We start from the raw sequence: 16192 nt of genomic DNA on the forward strand, positions 1-16192 counted from the left end.
CCCAGAAAAGCTGTGGATTTGCTTCGGCAAAGCCATGGCTGACCTAATGCAGTGCTGGCAACAGTCCTGCTCCAAGCGGGAGCTTGGACTAGACAGTCTCCAGAGGTCTCTTCCAGTCAATATGCCTGTGATTCTGTGATTCTTATATAGATACCTGAAATCTGATGCAAATGAACAATGGAAATCTGACCAGGGCAACTGATAGCTTTGGGGCAGCTTTTGATCGGAGGTCATATTTGTGATTGTATTATATATTACATTTACGTATGTAAGAGGTGGAGAAAGGATCAAAACAAGACCTACGTGCTACTTTTGTGATCTAGTGATGGTTTACAGGTGCAAGAGATACATGGGTCTGTAACCCTATCCACATGTATGAATTTAAGCAGCTGATAAGCACAAGTGTACTTCTGTGCTACTTACAGTGAAGGTCCATTGCTAATAGAGACAAATAAAAAACTGAGAAACTCAGGTTGCTGTGACAATGATGATCTATTCCCTGAGATTTGTTGATTTTTATGACATGGTCTATAGCAATACTCACCCTGTTGAGTGATTGACACTTGACTTTTCCTTTAATCATCACTACCTTCAGGCAGGTCAGACCCAGACTGTCATGAGCTTCCACTTGGGAGGAACTACATGAATTAACTTAGGGGTTACACAAGAAGAGCTGCTTCTTATAAAAGTATAATCAAGAGTAAACATTAGTCTTGCAGTAAGCCTCCAGCAAGCATGAAGGACAGAAATGCAATGATGTATTAGTCCCAATAATAAATGGAAATAAACATTAATTCCTGTGATGATTACTCCTTGGTCATACCTATCTGTCACAGACTCTGTCCTATACGTGCTTCACAGCCTTCATTTTCTTTCTTTTATCCCAAATGTCACAGTTTTTCCTAGCCATTCTGAAATGATGTCAGCTATTAAATCTTCTTTTGTTAGTCACAGATGTCAACATGAAGCTCTGGGGAAATGCATACCCAGATGCAGCTACAGGGGCAACCTGAGGAGAACTTTTCTTCCTGGAGGCACAAGGAGCACTTGTGGCACTGTTGGCTGCTAACACTTGTCAGGGAACAAAGACTCCTGAGAGTTCACAACGTAACATTTAATAGATGGAAGTAGGCATACCCGCCATGTGCAGCCTACTAAACATTTCATACAGATAAAGAAAAATTCTTTTATTTTTTTTCATTTATTTTCCACCTCTGCCACTTGGATCTGGACCATTCCTCTATCACATCACTGAAATCTTTCTTTCTTTATAGCTTCTCTCTCTCTCACACTACAGTCCTGTTTTTCCCTCCTTCCTTCTCAGAAAATCTCCACCAGGTAACACATTTCTTAGGATCCTGATCAGTAGTTGTTCTTTTTTCCACCACTGTACGTTCAGACCAGTTTGCTTCCACTATAATAGCAAAGTTTGTCCTAGAGTTTTCAGTATATTCAGTAAACAAGTAACAAAACAAACTGCTTGTAAGCACCTAGACAAAGACAAGGAAATGAGAAAAAGTTAAGATGAAGTTGTTAATAACAAATGATGTAAAACCCACCAAATATTCTTCTGTGTCAAGGTAGTGGAAGCAGATATCATCTGCCCTGGTTTTGTAAAGCAATCCTTGCACATGTTATGATCTAAATTAAATTAGTATAACAAGGGTCTAAAACACACAGGAAAAAGTTACTCTTTCACAAAACAGAAGAACGTACCTAGTGATATGCTGTTGGAGTCTGTTGCCAAGGGAGCTTATGGCATGCCTCTCACTGAATGTCTGTGAGGACATAAAGAACTTAGATAAAAATTATTAAAAACATCTTGAATATTGTTAATCATTTTGAGGAATAGGAGGACATGCTACTGGCTACCTTCCTTCTATAATTTCTATGATTTTAGAGCATTAATTTTTACTTCTCTGAAGTTTCTAACAATCTTTATGGTTTTCTTCAACAGTAAGTTCACAGGCAGACTTTCTGAGATGCTTGTCTTTTGTGCTATCGACACAGTGAAGGACAAATTGGCCCAGAGAAAATAACAACTTCTTTTTTAAAACAAAAAMCAGAAAGCTCCAAGCTCTTGAAAGGAGACTGTCAGTTTCTTAGCAACCTGGTCCATGCTTGAGGTATAATCTCACCATGTTATAGGACTTGAGTAGACAACATGCTGAGGAAGTGCAGCTAATGGCTTACCACTTGAAAAATGACTTGGGTTCCCATTAGAATGAGCCACCAATTTAATAGGAGTCACACGAACAAAGAAGACTGGGGTAAAAAAAAAAAACCCAAACCTTCATTCTCTTCAAACACATGTAATTTTTCTCTCTACAGGTATATTTAAAAACAGCAGAGTGAGAAAGGATAACACCAGAGATACCTTGGTGTCTGTTTGGCAAGTCATGAAAATAGCCTTTCTTATGAATTGGGACTATTTTTGCAGAAATTAAGAATTAGTTAAAATGATTGTAAGAACAGTATTGCTTCTTGTCCTGATCTAGTTTTCCTTCCTATTCCCCTGACTCACCCAGTCCTTGGCAGAACTCTTCTAGCAGCAAGAAATTTAAATAAGTCTCTGTGCCACTGACACCCATTTAATTGTTTCTGACACTCCTAGTGAGTGCACAATTTAGTGCAGTAGCACAGTGAAGGAGAAAGAAAACCTGAGACCCCATAGACTCCCATCATGAGCCATTTCTTTCCCTCCTGAGGTCCTCACCTTCAAAATCTGCCTAGGCATCTAAAGTAGTGACAACCACTATCATTAATTTTTGTGACAGGAGCTAAATGTTTTTTTAAAAGTGACCATTCACAGGCTGAGTCACCATTTAATTAAAGCTCACTAGTTCTTTTCTATCCTATCTAAATATACTTCTGGTGGTACACTTAGCTTACGCTTAGGTAATGCACTGGAGATAGATACATGGATTAATGCAAACTCAGTGAAGAGACTGAAAGCTGAATACTCATCATTATTCTGCATGTTAAACCACAGATGAAAGGAAGCTGAATCCGTAATGGATTCCTTCCTATCCTTCTGTCATCAACCCTCTGACGGCCTTTCCTGAGACAGAAGATGATGTAGATTCTTTCTAGGACCAAAACTACTCCAAGTTTTTTTGGTGTAAAGATAGTAGAAACAGACAGACAGTGCAGAGGAGGCAGTGCTCCAGCATTGATCTATAGGGATGGACAGAGTTAGCCCAACACATCGTGTTTTTGCTACTCAGATAGTTCTCTGAAAGGAGAGCCATCCTGTTACAGATTTGTGTCTCTCTCTCTCTCTCTCTCTCTCTCTCTCTCCTTCTTTTACTCTGTGTGTGTGTGTGTGTGTGTGTGTGTGTGTGTATGTATATGTGTGTATATATATATATATATATGTATATATTTGTGTATATATATATATATGTATTTACCCTCTCTAAGGACCACTGTCAAGGGCAGTAGCAAAAATTCCACACTGTTTCATCTGGAACTTCACAGAATTCAAGTCACAAGTCCTGGCTGTGTTTGTTCCTTGTGCTAATGAAGAACCATAGGCTTCACTGGCTACAAACTCTGTCTATATCACACTGATTTAAGCAAGTGTGAAAAAAAACAAAACAATTTGCCAGTCTCCACCAATCAGGATTAATGTGTAGTAGTAAAGTGATGTGGGAAGCCTCAACATTAAAGAATACTGAAGAACACTAAACTTGCCAATAAATATTTAAAAGTGGATGGTAAAATATATGTTGTTTTTCTCAGAGGAAAGACAAATCTTTGCAGAAAGAGGTAGAAGATGGGAGAAGGAAGGAGGAGGAATGAATGTTCTTTCATTATATATAATTTGGGACCTTAAAGAAGGCTATTTAAGGATGATTGTCTGACACTGGCAGATAATGASCTCAATGCTTTAATTAACTGTGCTGTAAGTCCCTCCCATTATTTAGATCTTTGGCTGTGCAAGAATTTTTGGTCTCTGCCTTAAAGCCCAGAAATTATTTCCAAACCTGAGGGTAAGAGAAAGATGGCACAGGATCCTACAATCCACCAGCTTACACCATGGCTTTGGTATGTTGCCCGTGCTGTGCAGTCTGGTCTCTAGTCTCACCAGTGCCACTCACCAATGAGTAAGACTTAGGGACATATTCTGCTCACAGACAAACCTGCTTAGAGGATGAAATTCAGAGGGTTAGAGCAAAGTTTTTATACTGAGTTCTGCATAATATCTGAAAATATGGCTTCAAAATAACATGTGCCTTGTACTAGTCCTCTGTATATGGACCATGTTTGTACTCAGTCAACAAGGAGCTGTAATAAAGTAAAGATTATGTCTTATAGAAATTATATCTGGAAAAAAAGTTAGTTGTCAGAGACAGAAGAATCTTTCTTTTCTTCAGTGAAACATAAATACCATCCTTTGCAAAAAGAGTTTTTGAAAACTTCTGATTCATTTGCTGTGGCTGGGGTTGACCTCAGGAGTTTCCATGCAAAAAGCTGGAACAATGTCTGGATGTATCATGCAACTGTCTCAGTTTGAGGACAAGCTGCATATAGCTTATCCATGGCTGGAGGGCCCAACCTGCCTTCTGGGAATGCAGAGGGAAAGGTGCTCTACACATACACAAATGCTGTGAGAAGAGCGGCTAATGTTTATTTAACTTCACTATGAGTATCCGAAGTACTCTCTGTATATTCAACTGTCTGTGCAATAAGTTGTTTCTTGCAATGCAATATGCTGTACACAGTGATGTCTGTGTTCAGCAGTGCATGTGCAAAAGCACAAACTTGCCTGTTTTTTATGTATGGATGACCTGTGTGACAAACTGTGAGAACACACATCTTTCTTTAACACTTTTATCTGTGTTCTGCCTTTTAAGCCAGCTCTCTGAGGGTTATTCTTGCATTCTGCCACTCTGAACAGCAACAAAGGTGCTGTTCGTTTCACCAAAGAAATGTTCATTTTCTGCAAACATGATTATTTAACCCTGAATTTTCTGCCACTTCTCACTCCTTAGAGGCATATTGAGGCTTGACTTAGTTTGGTAGCACAATAGATTGGAGGTAATCCTATACAACTAACAGCTTTTCAGGGTCTAAAGAATGGCTAAATTATAGGTTTCAAAGTTGCTGACTCTGTAGGACTAAGAATAAGAGATTTATGCTTCTGAAAAGAAAAATATAACTGGTTTCTTACTGAGACTCAGCACTTGCTTCTAGTTTCTGAAGACATCAAGATATCGGACTTCAATTTTGTAGCAAACTGAGTGTTTTAAAGGACATTTTGAAGAAGCCTTAAAAAATCTTATGTACATTATTGTAATAAAGTTGATGAAATCACTTGCCTTTCTGTGAAGAAAAAAAAAAAAGAGCATGAAAACATTTACAAACTCTCTAAAATTGTTTTCCTGCAGTGGACTCTGTAAAATAACACTGTGCACTGCACTGCGTACAAAGATTTCATCAATACTTGCTCAGAGCATGCAACCTGATGGTTTTGCCACATCTCTGCAGAGTACACTTCCAAATTTTGGAATGATAAAGCCTCTGTGCCACCTTAGCCATTAGGCATTCCTATTGCATGTAAATGATCAAGGAACACTTTGTTATATATTATCAATATTGTGCATTTTTAACGAATGAAATGCAGATGTCTTCATGGTAGTGTAAATTTGTTTGCCAAACAATGTTATCTCGTTCCATGATTATGGCTATAAGAATGTGTTTTAGGTAAATGGAAAATAGATTTTGCATTCTTCCAAAATGTCCTTGGTAAGTTCCAGCATCTTGGCCAAAGGGGTTTAAGTTAATGATACAGATGAACCATCCCGTGACTGTCTGGATTTACAGGACTAATAGATGGAAAAAGTGACAGGAGCATCTTTTATTCAGTAATGTACCACTTTACTTGACATACACAGCACTATAAGATTTGTTGTATATAAATGTCACGTTTTTCATTGTTAGCATGTGTGTATGCAGAGCGGCACTTTGATCTTTCTTTGTTCTTGGATTGGTGTCACTCACTTGAACTCCAAACAAGAGTGACTTGAATTTTCTTTTTCTTGTAATTTCTGTATTTATTTACACCTATGGAGAATAGCTTTTAAGCACATAGCTATTCAGTTTTCCACTGACTTAGGCTGGAGATAGTGTTATGCATTTGTTTTGAGCACTGCTTGCTGAGACAAATGTCAGCATAACATGAAAAATGATGGAGAATCAGATAGTAACAAACTTTTTGCAGTAAACAGCTTCTGTCTGGTCTATTTATTACTCTGCTCCCATACACAACAAAATGCAGCTGAGGCATGTGATTTTCTTACTGTCRTTCCAATAGACACAATTTTCCCCACGTGCTTTCAGCTTCATGGATCAGTCATTCCTTATCATCAGTACTGCATCTCAGTAAGACCTAGCTATACTTTGTGGCAGCAATGCCATTTTTGCCAAAAGGGTTGGTGCCTCTTCCAGATAGCCATACACACTCCAAAACCGCACTTTCCTTTTTTGAAAAATGGCTAACTTTGTATCATGTTGGCATACCTATCCAAGGATTTCTGTCCTATGTTGTCAATAGTGCATGAAATTCAACTCCTAAAATTTTGCTATTTTGCTTATAATTTTAAATAAAACCTCTTGCTGACAGTGACAGCATCATTTCAGGTGCATAGGGTCTGCTTATTTCTTTCCCACATGCCACTACACATCCCTCTCTCAATGTTTATTTTTTGTATCATCTGAAAAAAATGTTTCTTTAGTAATTTCTTTTGGATCTTTAAAACTGACCCTATCTGGTGAAGGCAAATGACGGGATAGCTGTGCCAAATTTCTATTATTTACTATTTTCTGAGTTGCGAATAGTAAAATTATAGATAGAGGAGGGTAAGCTTGGAGAACAGTGGGTGCATTTGGAGAGCTCCAGGGCTACTGCTGGGATCATGGAATTAAAACTGGCATGGCGTCAAAGGAAGATGAAAACACCTACAGGCCTTCAGAAAGCAGAAAAAAGTGGGAGGCAAGTGTTTTTCTGAATCACCATGGTTCTGCTGAGTGTTGACCACTAAATATCAGAAGACTTTGCTGGCAAATCAGGCAAGGCATAAATCTTTGGGGGACTGCATTCAACAGAGAGGGCTTTGTGTCAGCAGGTATTTACCCCAGTAAGAAAACTATACATTACAGGAGGGCTGCCTTGTGCTCCTTGAATACCAGGTGCAATCTGAGAACAGCAGATTCTAGGGAACCTTGAAGATAATAGTCCTACATTTGAGGAAAATTGCCAGCCTAACTCAGAACCATCTGGGCATTAAATGGTCAAACTGTTCAGCTAAAATCTCTGAGAGGCCTCAACTAGAACCATGATTGCCAGATTTCCAAGGAAAGCAAAAATTATTCTCCACAAGTTAAGACTAAGTGAGCTTCCTTTCCTAAGCCTGTGCTAGTCACACACACAAAACATGTCCAGTACTGAACAAAACCATTTCATAACATTGCACAATGCCTGCGGAGAACACTTCTGGTTTGTTTTCCATGTTTAGTTCAATTTATGTAATTTGTTGAGTGAGGAGAAGGCCTGACCTGAGCAGACATCCAGGACTCTGTATTGCTCCCATTAACACGTTCCTGGGCTTAATGCAGGATGAGGGTTGTGTTCTGGGACTCCTTGGTGGCTGAGAAAGATTTTTTTCCCCTGTACATTTGTTTTACCTTTTGAACAGCAGCCCAGGACTACGAGCGCAGAAACAAGGCCTAAGCTGTCTCCAGGTACCACAGCAAGTATCCAGTGCATGTCTCTATTCTATAGGCAGCCCTTCAGGGAAGGTGTTAGGTAATTTTTTGAGGCACTTCTTCGTGAACATACAGCAAGGAGAGAAGCTTCATCCTGTGGCAGCTCTTTAGCTTTCTGACAAGCGGACCTTTTGCAAGGGGATGACGATCTAAGATCTAATCGTAACCCTTCCTTAGAAGTGAGTGATGGAGAGAATTGTGATTTGCACTGTGTGAATTATGGCCAGTAATTACCAGAGTAGGTGAGATGATAACATTGTAGCCTCATTGAAACACATGTCCTCTTATCTTATCTGTCTTCCTGTAGCTGCCAATGTTATTGCTTCAGCTTGGTTTCAGGTAAATACTCTGCACAATGTGACTGAGATAGTGCAATTAATCCCATTACTAATGCTTATTCATAACTAAATCCCGAGAGCTGATTTGCTGCTTTGCAAGCTTATTATCATCTGGGGAATAAAACGTGATTCTCAGGCAACTCACTTGCAAAGTAGAGGCTAAGTTATGCAGGGAACTTAATTTGGAGGTTTCAGTACTTAATTCTTAGGTACCTTGATGCCCAGTGAAATCAACAGCCTGGGTATGTGGACATTTAGGTGCCTAATAAGAACTATAAAAGCTGCCATGCAGAGTCAGAGACTCTCTAAGACAGACAGCAGCAAATGCTAAGAGAGGAGCAGGGGCCATGTGCTTAATTTTGAGTGATGGGGAGACTTCCTTTCACTCAAGCTGCTCATCTAAGGCATTAAGTAGCTAAGCRGCTTGTCCCGCTCATATCCATAACATTCTCTTAGTAAGTGATATCCTCCTCCTGCAAAATTTAGCCTAGGATTTTGAACTGCCGGTACCTCCAGGAGTGACATTAAACACACCATGACCAGATCCTCTGAAACAGTTTGCCTCTCTTCCCTATTGTAGCAGTGGCAGTGTATATATATATATCACACCGCTATCCCCTTCCCTCAGCTATGGTCTGTGCTAGCTCTGGATTGTAGAAATTCCTGCCAGATCCAACTTAGCAGATACAGCAGCTAGAAGAACACCTTATATGTGAATCCCAATAGGACTGAAATATTGAGTTATTCAATGCTGCCAGGACTTGGATATATTTGTGCAGGCCCAGAGGCAGAAACATAAGCAACCAGAGAGCTTTACTAATGGGATCTTAGGTGTCATGGGCATTTAGACAGCTCCAACGTTAGGCAACAGCTGAGAAAAGGCTCTGAGGATTTTCATTTTGAATGAAGGAAAAACCTCTCTGTAGACCTAGCCTGTGTAACTACACAGGATGGGAGACAGTGGAGAGCTAGCCCTGTATGATATTAATTGGCTGAGCAAAATGAAGGCTAAAGTTCCCCTCAGTCCTCATCTTCTGTCTGTGTTGTTCTTGTTGGATAGTTGAAGATTGTTTAATTTAGAAATGCATGGGACAAAGGCCTCAAAGACACACCGTGGGTAGCAGTCCTGCCCTGGGCCTCAAAAACTGACTGATGGAAATGAGTAGGTCTTTTCTATCCTGACCTGGGTCTGGATAAAGGTGAGCCCTACATTTAGAAGGACTTCTAGTTAGCTGAGGTCCAAAATTTTGATTTTAGGAAAATTTGCATCAAAATGGGGCTAAAGCAGGTAAAATACCTATTAGTACTATTAGATATACCTAGGGCTGGTTCAGTGTTTCTTGGTGATTCAGACAGAGCTCAGCTTTGCTGTGGTAGCAGGTTGACTTACCCGGCAGAGGGGTGAAGAGGGGCACAGCAGGATGAGCAGTCAGAGAGGTCAAGGCTTCTGTCTGCTGGGGCCAGGGAGCTTGTTTGGTCTTGGTGTCCTGGTGCCTGGGGAAGCGGTCCTGCCACTGGACCAGAGCATTGAGGCTGCTCTCAGCTGAGCTGTGTCTCTTCCCTTCCCCATCAGCATCACCCTAGGCAAATACCTGGCTTGACCTTTATCTAAGATCAGTTGCTGAGCTCTTTCACTGCTTGTTGCTCAGCCGAGATGTGTTTCATGCATCAGATTTCCGGAGAAATACTGCTTCTGTTAAGCACGTCCTGCCAAGGTGCTAATGTTGAGAACCTAAAAACAGAATATTTCTCCTGCAGCTTTCCCAGCAGGGATAAAGAAGCTAGTGATGACAGAAATCTAGCCAGCAAGTTTCACTGCCCACACTGACAGCAGTGCCATGATAGGCTGATATTAACAGGGACCAGCAATCCTGTCTTATACAAATGCACAGAGATTCCTTTTTAGTCCTTCAAGGTGAGCTCTCTGTGAGGGAGGCTTTTCATCTTGTCATTACTGTATTTAGCACGATTCACATTTGTGTTGAAGATCTGCAGTTGTTTCATGCTTTTTTTTAATTATGAAGTGTTGGTGGTCACTCTACCTGGCTGGTCATTCCTCAATGTTATGCAGCTGTGCTGGCCAAGAAGAAATGTTTTTCCAAGTTGGAAAACTAGGATAATGACCCTCTGCTAGTAATGAATTACATTTGAAAAACATAATGGTTTTGCTAGTGGAATACACATGATTCTCGTAACAGCCTTTTGAATCTGGTATTTATTATTCTCACCTGAAAGTAGCTAAGGTTAGTGAAGCACTGAAAGCTTAGTCCATGTGTTCAAGATGAAGGCTGGTGCTGAACTGACAACACAGGTGATGATCAGTGCTGTGCTCCCTTGTTAATGAACACCAGAGGAGGTGCATCTAACTACCAGAACTGTGAAATGATGGCTGAGGATCATCAGAGCAAATGGAAGCAAGATGAGTAGATCAGGATAAACCTGGAGGCTGAGGGAAGACTGAAAACTGAACTGGAGGATCCCTTCCTGATTGATTGATAGAGTTTGTTTTTTAATGGAAAGATCACCTATTAGAATTCTGGAGTTTAGCACCCTTTCAAGGAGTAAGCCAAAAATCATGCTCCAAACCAGGATACAACAAAGACCAAYACTTTGGTGTTTGCTTTCTAGGAGAAAGAACTATTGTATTTTTCCATCCATGTCAATTAATAGTTAAATACATTTTTGCAAAAGCCATGTTATTACTGTGCATATTTCAGAAATTTAATTTGGAAACTTTAAGCATAAAGAACTGGAAAACACGTTGTGCTGTCTACTTGGCTTCAGCAGGTACACTATCTGCTTTAATTAATAATGATGTATCTCTGCAAGTCAAGAATAAAAATACAATCCCCACTATCAATCCTTGCATTAAATTTTCAAACCATCCATTCAATACTAACTAAATATAGCCACAGTAAAATAAAGAAGAAACATTCATTTGTTTATACTCCCTCAGCTATGCAGGAATTATTCTGTGTTACATCAAAGATTTCCTTTCAAATTCACCTGCTTTGAAAGGCAGTTTCTCCTGACTATGCAAGTAAGCAGAGAAAGTGCCTTATTTTATCAAATTCAACTGCACTTTTCCTGCTAAAGCATGTTCAAAAGCCAACAGATCTATTTTTGTGAATCATTGCGGTCCATTCCACTGCTGCTCAGTTGGAGGAAGCTATTTTTGTAATTATTCAGTAACAAATTTATCAATTTAGTTAGTAGTGAAAAAGTTCCAGGCATCTCTCTGATGAAGGGTGATAAATAGATCCCGAAGAAAACTGTTCCTCTATAAAAGAGACTGAGCTGACACAGGGAAGGCTTGAACAGAATGCTGAACTAGCATGACAAAAGAAAAAGCTCTACTTTGGAACAAGAGAAAGACAAAGACTGTCTTTTGCATATGTTGAGGCTTTTGTATGTAAGTTTTCTAGGACTGCATTAATCACCCTATCATATTGAACAGGAGAGAGGTCTTGAAATAAAAAGTCTCAAAACACTGGTCTGCTGTTTAAAAAGTCAGCTCAAAGAAAAAAATCAGGGAAAGAGTGAAAAATGTCTAAGAATACCCTTTCTGGTTGCTTGCAAGAGATGAAAGGTTTCTTTTTTCTAAAATATAGGACATTTGCTTCTCATCAAATTTAACTGTGGTGACTGCCAGAGCCAAATCCAGCCGGCATCCTCCTGACCAGTCTGTGACTCCATGCCCGCTGTGGGCTGAACACCAGTGTCCCACTTCCAGGAACAACAACACCAGCTATCCCTGGCAACACCACAGCATCACTTCTCAAGCCAAGGGGCTTGTAAGTAGTTGCCAGTGTATTTGGCATGTGAGAGATCTTCCTTCTAAAGCTGTTAAAGAACTGAAGAACAGGGAAGGAAATATGTGGGTGGGTTCACCTTCTAAGAACCAAACAGTGCTGGTGTGGCTAATGCCTACAGGATGCAGTGTGGGCCTGGCAGATGCTTTTCTGTTGAGGTTCTAGGCAGATCCTTAGCAGGACACCCAGATAAGAGTTGGACTGGCTGCCGACTCTGTAAAGAGTAAGTCCTAATCCAGTTAAGTGCTGAAAAACTCTCCCTCTTCRGTTACGAGTGTGGGATGGGATGGACAATTTCCTGTTCTTACTCTGTTGGGTGATCTGATGCCAAAGAAGAGTAGAGTGACAAACTGCTCTTCCTGACTTCTCCTGCCAACACAGTTAGTGGAGTCTTAAATCTCCAGACTTTTGATCTGATCTAACATAGGTGATTTTAGCATCTTGGTTTGAAAGGAAGGCACAAAGTCATTAGAGAGGTGGGAGGTTAGTCTAGTGGCTTGGCAGGTGGGTTCAATGATGTGATAGACAATGCTTCAGGGGTCACAGTGACAGAGGACAGCTGTCTTCCAGCCTTCTCCCACCCTGTAGGTTATAGTGCTCTTAGCTTCCATGCGGACTGCAGTAAGGGAGATTACCCTAAGGAGGAGGGCAACTATATTGGCCAATTCTTGAAATAGTTCCTTTAGTCCGTTAGCCTCAATTCCTTGTGGCTGGAATATGGGTGTGAGGCCTGCCCTTCATGCAGGAGCTATTATCACTCAGCACTGGGATAAATGTTAACTAGGGCAGAAAGTGTCTGAGGAAGGGAAAGGAGGACCTGCTGGGTGCAGCTGCCATGATGCTTCCAGYGTCCCTTGCTCTGAGTCGGGATGTGGATGTGAGGCTGCAGCCTGGGACACACACGCAGCACTGGATGGCAGTGTTACATAAGTTCAATCAGGTTTTCTTTCTTCCAGGTTTGGGAATAACGGTAAAACATATCACGCGTGTGAATGCAATTGTGTACTTTTCAGAGAGGGCATTTGTAAGCAGCATTGTAATGTAYCGGTCCCTCTTCTGACCAGATTCACTTCGTTTCCTCCTCCCATTCTGTCTCTTCTGTCTTTTCTCTGCCTGCTTTTCCATGCTTTCTGGAGCCCCCCAGAGAGCCCCCCAGCTCTCTGTTTCTTTTGGTGTGTACTACAGTGTTTCCCAGGCCTCTTCTGAGTTGACTCAGCACTGGAGAGGTCACTGAGCTAATCAGCAAGCTTTGCCTCTCAAAAAAGCAATATATAAAAAACCAACAAACCCCACCAGAAACAGTGTCTCCTCCTTCCAATTCTTTAGCTTTAGGCAGAAAGGACTAAGAGGAGGAGAGTGCATTGGCAGCAGCACAGTAAATGTGCATTTAACTATAAGCTTGCCAAAACCAAATAGACTGCAGGGAAAATGCAGAATCTGTGCGACCGACAGTTTACTCCTGTTGGGGAGTTTGTCTGTCATTGGTAATGGCACAGAGCAGCGATTTGAGAAATAATACTTTAAGCTGGAGCGATGTGTGTGTAATGCCCATACAAATATATCCCTTAGTACTGCCACTCCAGAGACATTTGTGGAACATATCTGTGGCATGGAGATGGTAAGTCAGTAAAATGCATATCATTGTGACTTTGTTTCACCTGCCTGAATTCTGAGCTGGGATTACTTTCTCCTGCTTTTCATCTCATTTCTCATTGTAATACCAGGATCACACTTTAACACAGCAAATATAATTACAGTGCAGTTACACAGTGCAACTATGTTTCATGATACCTGTAATTACCATTCATTCATGTAGCTGGGAGGTTAGTTAATTCAATGAATGAATTACTTATTATCAGTCTACTCTCTGAGTTACTATCTCACATTGTAATTGTGATGATACTTTGCATGTATATCAAAGGGTTTACTGTGTGACAGTCATTTATGTTTTTCTAAGCTTATGATTGAGTTCCCAGCGTGTTTACAAGTGTATGATGTTTGTTTGCATGGCAGTAGTATGTCAGGTAAATTCAAAAAGTTAAATCAATATCAACACTAATGATGCACACCTACAAGTCCTACAGAAAATCCCCACCCTGCTGTATTCCACAGAGTTTAAGAGGAGTAGTGGGGTTGACTTTTGTTTTTACTAGCCTTTTAAGTGCACTATCTTAGAGGAGATCTAGAGCTGTCTGCAGTTCAAACGACTGGCAAGGCTTGCAAAGCATGGCAAATCCTTGGGATCAGGAGAAAAGTCATGAAGGGTGAAGTTTTCCTCCTTCCCGGCCCTTCCATGAAGCCGTGGGTGTCCTACTGCCAGATTCAGCAGGCCTTGGATTCCACTCAGGAATTATGACTTTGCATACCCAATGGCACCATTAGTTTGATTAACTTTTTTCTTTTAAATATTTTTTTCCCCCACTTCAGTGGCTTACAAGGATCAGTAACACTTCAAAGGGTCTCAGGTTGAAGTCCTGTGGTCCTTTGATGCTATAAGGTGGCAGGAGGCAGCTCCCTGCTTCCTTCCTTCCCCTTCTCTCCTGCCTTTGTTCTTTAGCCCCAGACAGAGTTGCTGGCAGGCAGCAGCAGCAGCAGTTCGGCCAGCAGTGTCCATCTGGCATAGTTGCTGAAGTGCTTCCTTAGCCAGCCTGCGGCCAGGCCAACAGGTCTCTTCCTCCATGTGAAATTTCCATCTGCCTGACTACCTCCCTCCATCCCAGGACCTCCTTCCAAAGCCTTGCACACTTCGCTCTCCCCTTTCTACCTACCCGTTCTTTATTTCTCCTCTTTCTCTTTCCTTACCCTTCTTGAGACATGACTTTCTGCTTCCCTCAGCATCCTGAGCTTATTCTCGGTGTCAAGCACAAATCGGGAAGGAAGGGGTGAACATTGCACAATTCCTGCACAACTTGCATGGGCTCATAGAGATGGCAGAAGTAGGTTGCACCAGGTCTGCCTCAGACCTCTCCCTTCCACCTCCCTCAGCTTCTACATTTGTTTTACTAATTTTGGGGGCGGGGGGGAAGAGAGAGAAAAAGGTGTAGAAGCTGAGTAGAAACCAACAGAAAGACAGTGAATGACTCCTTTCCAAATTGTATTCCTACTCAGCCCCTTTTTCTTTACATCTCCCCCTAATTCCTCCTTGTCTCCCTGTTTCTGTTCTTTCCATCCTTTTCTCTCATTTTCTCTTCCCACTTCCCAGTCTTCTGTTCATCTATGTATCCTCTTCWTTATACCCTAATATTTTGCTTCTAGGGAATGTCTTCTATCCCAGAGATAAACTGTCTCTGGACATTAGAGGCAATTGTCACTTGGTAGATGTTTCTTTGCAGGCCTGTGATGTGAGTGTAAGGCTCTCACTGGGAACTCAGTCTCTAAACCTCCTGGGACTCCAGGATCTGCCTGAGACCCCCCAGCTGAAGGCACTGTGAAAGGACCAGGGGATCACCAAACACTTTCTTTTGCCGTACTGAAGGCCTGGGTTCAAGTCCTGCATTTCCACTTGGTGAGTACAAGCTGCTGAAATGGCAGGTTGTGCTGGGGTGAAGAAGGGGGTGGTGATGGGAAGGTGCCTTAGCCAGTTTTTGAACCATTGTTGTGTATGTATAAAATTAACATAATTATATCTCTTTTGGTAAGTGGCCATTTGTGTGCTTTTGCTGTTTATACGTGTCTAGAAGGAAATTGTAGGCAATGCCTGCCAAGTATATCCCCAGAAATATTTTTGAAACTGTCATCTGCAGGCATTGAACACCAGAGGCTGTTTAATCTCTCTCCCACTCTCCTTCTCTCTCCAAGCCCCCACCTCCCACTCTCTGGCTCATTTTTTATAGGAAAAGAATTTAGTTTTTTATTACAGTGCAACAAATTAGACAGTTGTGTTTGAAACTACAGAGGAGTCCAAAAGCGTAACCATTGGTCGCCCTCACTTCTTGATAAAGCAGCATCAGTTTGAGGCAGAGGAGGGGGAACAGCTGAGCACCCAAAATGGAGACACCCTCGGGAGAGACTCCCAGGCTCTAGGGAAGGGAGCCAACAGGCCTGATGTCCTCAGCCAGCAGCAGGTGCACGCCCAGTGTCTGTGGCCCCCCAGACACTGGCCACAGTCTGTCCTGGCCATATTAAATGGTTATGTGGGGTACTGCACTCATGGCAGCGTGCACCATGCCAGGTGCAGGATGTGAAAGGTGGCTGAAAACAATCCTCAGGGTGTTCATGACCATCTGAAGTGCTGAAAAGCTTCAAGTCCCAAAGGAGACAGTGAGGTGGGGC

Source organism: Apteryx rowi, unplaced genomic scaffold (assembly GCF_003343035.1).
Source record: "Apteryx rowi isolate R43461 unplaced genomic scaffold, aptRow1 scaffold_487, whole genome shotgun sequence".
Taxonomy (NCBI): Eukaryota; Metazoa; Chordata; class Aves; order Apterygiformes; family Apterygidae; genus Apteryx; species Apteryx rowi.